The sequence below is a fragment of the Nestor notabilis genome, unplaced genomic scaffold (genome assembly GCF_000696875.1).
Source record: "Nestor notabilis isolate BGI_N333 unplaced genomic scaffold, ASM69687v1 scaffold9754, whole genome shotgun sequence".
Lineage (NCBI taxonomy): Eukaryota > Metazoa > Chordata > Aves > Psittaciformes > Psittacidae > Nestor > Nestor notabilis.
Genome location: NW_009926095.1, coordinates 66,084 through 73,084, shown reverse-complemented (window position 1 = coordinate 73,084; position 7,001 = coordinate 66,084).

Below are 7,001 nucleotides of genomic sequence, written 5' to 3'. Positions count from 1 at the left end.
TAACAGCCTAATGGCTTTCCTGTCCTGCTGTCATGCCACGGGGCCACCAGCTCACATCCTGCCCAGGCGAGCTCATGGGAGGGCAAGCAGGTGCCTGACCATCACAGCAGAACTTGCCATGAGATACCTGAATGAGATCCTCATTCTCCTGCCCACCCAGCAAGAGCCTGTCTGTCTGTCCTCCATGTCCCCACATCACTATCTTGTGGGTTGAGCTAAAGATGGGGGGGTCACTGGATAATTACTGTCATGGGCAAAAGAGACTCAGCTTGGGGGAATTTCACTTAATTTATCATCAATGAATATACTATAATTACTTGAACACTGATTCAGGTTTTTGGAAACAAACAAAAAAAACCCCCAAGCATTTTCACACCTCTTCTCCCCTTTGCCAGGCTCAACATTGCTCCCAGCACCACTCCTCTTCCTTGGTACCACTGCAGGTTACATGCAGTCGCCCAGGTGAAGGAACAGGCAATGGCAGGGGGATGCAGTCAGGCCATAGTAGGTTCCTCTCTGCTGCTCCTTCCTTCTTGCTGTTTTCCTATTCTCCACTGTGACTGCTCAACACACATCTTCATTTGGGGGTCTACCTGCTCTGTCATGGGCTTACCCACAGGCTCCAACATGGATCCTTCAGGGGCAGCAGTCCATTCGAGGAGTGCCTGCTCCAGCATGGAGCCCTGCTTCATCCTTCTCCTCTGAACTGCTGTGTAGATGGCTGGAGCAATGTTACCTCCTGAGAGGTGTGTTACTGAGAAGCAAGGTGTCCAGCACCTGCATTGGACACCAAGCTAGAAGCACAGGGTAACTCAGGCTGGAGAGGACCTCAGCAAAAGTCCAGCCATCTGCTCAAAGCAGGGATTCAGCTCTGGGGTCAGACCAAGTTACTCAGGGCTTTGTCCCATCAGGTCTTGAAACCTCCAGGTATGAAGTCTAGATGACCTGCTCCACTGCTTACCTGTTCAATGTTTCTCCTTCTCCCACACAGTCAAGCAGCCACTAGAGCCCAAACCCACCAATCCCTCTTCAATTTAAATTACAAATTGAGAGGGACAGAATGACTTCTGAGGGATGCCATGGTTTGGCAATTTGCCTGCTCTTCCCTGGCATCTGTCAGCACAATGCCCCATCACTCACCAGGTCACACATGTTCTTTGGGGATTTCCAGGAGCAAATTCGGGGAAAGGAGCAAATTCTTCAGTTTGTTTTTTGTTTGGTTTGGTTTGGGGCTTTTTTTTTTTCCCCAGATATGCTGCTGTAGTTCAAGGCCCCTCCGTGCTGCTGCATGGACACCAGAACTTGCTCACAAGAGTTTATTGCTTCTGCACAGCACCAGCAGACATGCAGCGAGGCCACTGACTCAACTGAGGTAGCACAGAGCAGATCCTCACACAGCACAGATCCTCAGCAGCAGTGACAGTTCAGAGCATGGATCCGTGCTCCTTGCTGCTCTCCCAGACTTCCCCCACAGCCCGTGGCCATGGTATGACCCCAGGGGTAGGAAAAGGGTGTGAAGTGACATAATAGAAATGAAGACAAGGCACCTTCACCACATTTGTTTCTGCTTACTTGTCAGACTGCCTCCTGAGGAGGAGCTGGCTCAGAGGGATGTTCGTGAAAGGCCGCTGCCACCACTTGGTGTCATTGCTGTCCCAGGCCTAGTGAAGTTCTCCCTGTCGTAATCATTCACACAGGACTGGTTCTCCCGCTGTGTCCTCAGCAAAGACATCAGACTCCATGCTGGTGTGTTCCTTCCTCTGAGGTGTCTCGAGAAGTTTGTTCGGTAGGAGACCAACAAACCAGACAATGAAGAAGGGCAAGAAAGAGGCAGAAAGGAAATTAGGAGTTGCTATCAGGAAACAAAACAAAAGGTCCCCTTGCCTGAGAAGATCCATGTGACAGTGCTGAACCTCGAAGACCATGTCCTTTCATGAAGGGCCAGCTTCTCAGGAACAGGACCACTAGATTCGTATAAATGTTAGTGGGAGGACCTCCGAGTATCTCTAGTTCAACCTCTCACTCACACCAGGACTGTCACCAACTGCAAGACACTATCCCAAGGAGATGCTTGATAGGGCAGGGACCACTGGGCAGGAAGAGCTCTGCACGCTAACCCACAAGCCTTTGTGACACCCGAACCTGGTAGAGGACATGCACAGGAGACCTAGGCCAACATCTGTCTTAGACATCTTCCACCACAATGTTTGTCCTCATGCTTCAAGATCTGCAAGCTCGTCCCAGCAGGGGGGTGTCCAAGTCAAAGCAGAGGGACTCTGAGTTTGTGAGACCTAAACCGGGTGGAAGGTGGTTCCACAAACCCTACAAAAATGTGTGCTGGTTCCAGCTGGATTGAATTATTTGTTGTACATAAGCTAAGGCAACGCCATCTCTGCTTGCAGGCTACCTTCACTCCATGGATTATTGTTTGGGTTGTAGTTTATCTGAAACTACCTGACAGCAGGTTGTCATGAGGTGGGGTTGGGTCTCTTCTCCCAAGGAACAATTGACAGGACAAGAGGAAACAGCTTCAAGCTGCACCAGGGGAGGTTTAGATGGAGCTGGAAACAATTCCTTCCCCAGAGGGTGCTCAGGCATTGGAACAGGCTGCCCAGGGCAGTGCTGGAGTCACCGTCCCTGTAGGTGTTCACACACCGTGTAGATGAGGCCTCAGTGCCAGGGGTTAGTGGTGGCCTTGGCAGTGCTGGGGAACGGTTGGACTTGATGGTATTAAAGGTCTTTTCCAACCTGGGTGATTCCATGATTCTATGATCTTACGATACCTCTGCCCACACACTACAGAGCAGCTCCTGAGCCTTTCCACTGGTTTTCAGACTGATGCATTATTCCTTATTGCACCATCTGCTTTTGGCACTTTTTCCTGGATGGAAGAAACAGATTCTCAAATGACCTTCTCTCCACAGCCAGGATACAGGGTGCAAAGTGTTTGCCTGTGCTCACACACTGCGTTGCAGTCCAAGGTGGGGTAGCATTGCTTTGTGCATTGATTTCAAGGCTGGCAGGGAAATGCTGGAGACAGGAGTTCCATGGAAAAACATGTATCATTTTAATTAGGCCTGTAACAACAGGGATTACAAGAGAAAGCTTCTCTTGCAGCCTCGGACCAAGCAGTGCATCATTAACAAGCCCTGGCAAAGCCTGGAAAATTTTAACTCGCTGATAGTTACGTCAAAGTGGCAGGAATGGCTGTTACCTGTGCGGACATGTTCCCCAAGCTGGGGTGGCAAAATCTGTCATGAGATATGTCTCTGTCCTGGGTTCAGCTACAGCAGTCATTTTTTCTCCTTAGTAGCTGGTGCAGTGCTGTGTTTTTGACTTTCAGCCTGGGAACAATGCTGGTAACACACCAATGTTTTTAGTTGTTGCGAAGTAATGTTTACTCCCACCAAGGACTATCTCAGTCTCATGCTCTACCAGGGAGGAGGGGAAGCCGGGAGGAAGCAGAGACAGGACACCTGACCCAAACTGGCCAAAGGGGTATTCCATACCACAGCACTGTCATGCCCAGTATAGAAACTGGAGGAGTTACCCGTGAGGCCCAGACCACTGCTGGGGTCGGGCTGGGTATCGGTCGGCGGGTGGTGAGCGGTTGTGTCCTCTCCCCTTGTTATTCCTCTTATCGTTATTATTGGTAGCAGCAGTGGTTTGTATTATACCTTAGTTACTGGACTGCTGTTATCTCAACCCGTGGGAGTTACATTCCTCTGATTCTCCACCCCATCCCTCTGGGAGCGGGGGGAGGAAGGAAGGTGGGGGGGAGTGAGCAAGCGGCTGCGTGGCTGCGTGGCTCCAAGTTGACGGCCGGGCTTGAACCACAACAGGCCCAATGTGCTTCCCAATGCTCATGCCAGGGCAGCAGAGCTCTGTCACAGCAGTGGGGCCCTCAGTCTGAGGCTAGGTGGCTGTCTGGGAGCTGGCAACCCCATTTGCTCTTTAGTGGAGAGGCAACATCTTTAGCACAGATGCAAGATGGGTAGTGATGTCATCCCCCTCTCCTGCATTCTCCCAGAGTATCAGGGCACTTATTCAGATTCTCCCTATATCCCTCTGCTCCAGCAGCTGTTGCAGAGCTGCAATGCTGGGATCAGGGCAGCTTGGAAGGGGCAGGGCACTTGGGGTCTGTGAAACAAGAGAGAAGTGATGGACCTGCTGCCCCTCATCTAGGCTGGGCAATCCCAGCAAAGGTATGACACTTGGGAAGGAACAGGGACCAGCCCCAGCCCCACATCAGGGTGACCCTTTCCCTGGCACAGGCATAGGTCTTGGTGCCCATGGGGTCAAACATGGGGTCTCTGGGCAGGATGGAGATACTCAGAAGGACAATGGAGCAGCTGGGTTTCTGTCCTCTGGGTCTCTGAGAGCATGCAGAAAGCTGCAACAGCACTGGCAGGAGCTGAAAGCCTGTTTAGGGCAGGAAGCAAAGATAATCAAGCAGCCCCAAGTAAGATGCTCTTCCTGGCATGTGCCTCTGAAGGTCCAGGCCATAGGAGACTTGTTCCTCTCCTGCATGATGGCTCTTGAAAGGGGCAGACAGCTGACCACACAACACAATTTCTGGATGAGGATTCCCCCAAAGTGTTGCTGAAACCTCTCCTGTTTCAATTCCCACTAGGACAACGGGTGGCTCCTGCTGAGCTCTGCATCCATGTCCTAGCAGCCTTCTCTATTGACCTTGAGCTGTCTCCATTATGAGATATGAAACCCAGCTTGCTGGACAGTGTAGTGAGAAGCAACACCTTCACCTTCTCTCAGAATCTTTAAGTAACTTCCAAGTAGAGCTGGAAAAGTAGATCCTTCTTGCATATGTATCTAGAGCCAAGACACAGCCACAGCACTGTGAACTTCTCTGCTCATCCATCTTTCCTCCTGTTCCTCCCTTCAAGCTGCTTCATCATGGGTCATTCAGCTGTTGCAAAGAATCCCAGGCAAGGATCAGCATCCAAGTGTCTGGATGGGACATTGGATGGGCTTCATCAAACAGACCCTCATCATGACCCAGCTGCAGCATCCACCACACTGGGGACCAGGATAGAAGTGTGATGAGGACATGCAGTGGGGCAGGGTGGCACCTGGACACAAACACCATGTCTGTCAAACTGGCACCAATGGGTCAGACAGAAATCCCCTGAGCAAAGGGTGGCTTCGTGGGGCTCCTGCTCCATCCCCAAAACTGCCTCCCTGCCCAGGCATGTCCCCATGCCTTCCCCGCCTTGGTTCCCGGCACCATGAGTGGCAGTGGCTAATCCAACACTGCGTGGTTGCTTGTGCAAGAGGTGCTGGATGCTGCTCCAGTCGCCCCCACCTCCCACAGATGACCTGGATTGAGTGACTTATCCCTAATCGCCCCATCCATCGCTCACAAGCGAGTGAGGCAGAAGCTGCCTGATAAAACCCCACTTACCATCATGGCCTCAGGCTTTCTGTAGGACCTCTTCACAGATGCGAAGTGCTTGGTGATGGGTAAATCCAGCAGTTTCCCCACACTTGCCAGCCCCCAATCCCATCAGCACCCCATGGAAGTGGAGCATCCCACCACCCCTGTCACACACTGTTTCCATCACTGCTGGGAACAGATGAGGGAAACAAAGCAGCCCATGAGCTCCCCCAGTGTCCTTGCACAAAAACGCTGTGTTGCTGGGTACATCCCTTAGAGAAGGAGGGAAACTACCCTGCTGCACACTTCCATTTTTGCCAATAGGGCATGTCCCCAAAAGACACATTTGTGATTCTTGTCTGAACAGCGCAAACCTCACGGTGCCTCAATCGCTTCCCAAGGAAATTCCCATACGCTGGTTTGTCGAAGCCAGTGCAGAGCCCATCTCTCCGCTGCCCCTCCCAGATCCAGTGAGTGCAAGGAATGCTGGTCTAGCCCCTGGCCAGGCCACTTCTCATCCCACACACCACCTCATGGTGGTATGTGGGATGAAAATCTCATTAATTAATCTCATCCTGCCAATTATCAGTCATCTCCTCAGTTATCCCTTGCCCTTGCTGGTATTTCCATCTTTTCCAAAGCCTCATTTGTGGCCACCCAGTTGCGCCTGAGGATCTGTACTATTTGCCATGAAGTCCATGTCTTCCTCTGCTTTGCAGATGCTTCCAGAGTTGACACCACTCCGCCAGCATCACCTGCACCAGCAGACACCTCTGCAGCACAGCTCTGCACGCACATTTCCCAGCCCCAGGGAGGGATTCAGTGTTCAGACTGGGTAGCACTAGCCAGGGACTTGAGGGAAATAGCAAAGTCTTCGCCCAGAAATGCCTTTATTTCCTGCTAGGCATGAATTAAAACTTGGATTTTCTTCCCCCTGCCAAGCATAGCTTTCCAGGGCACCTAGCCAAGCCTTCTGCTGGGACACAGAAAGAAGTACCCAGGGGACTTCAGTAACTGTGCCAGCTTTGGAGGGAAGCCCCAGATGTGGGTCAGGAGAGTGTTTCTGCTGTGCTGGGATCTCTTAGCATCAATGCAACCTGCTGCAGCCAACCAGAAAGCCAAAGAATGAGAGCAAGCCCAAAAAGTTTGAATCCTCATGATCTCCACACCATGGCCAAGTGAATAACTTGAGCATCTTCTGCATAACAGGGCACTTTGACTCTATGGATCACACTGGGATCCCCTCTAGATCTGTGCCTCTCTGCTGGTCCCCTTGGCTAGCCTAGTCCAGTGATTGGCAGGTCAGCCAGGACCTTCCCAGAGAATGTACTAGCAGGATGGAGTCAGCAGCAGGGTCAAGGGGGTGACTCTGCAGCCACAGCCAGCTACATGACCTCAGCTGGAACACTCCACTGGGCAGTGCAGGTGAGGGCTTTGAAGCTCCGGAGGAGCCTGGTAGCACCACGGTCTTCATGCCATAAGGAACAGCTGTACTTTTCACTACTCTGCAGGAAAAATTAAGGAAAAGAATCATAGAATCATGGAATGATTTGGGTTGGAAAGGACCTTAAGATCATGCAGTTCCAACCCCCTGCCATGGGCAGGA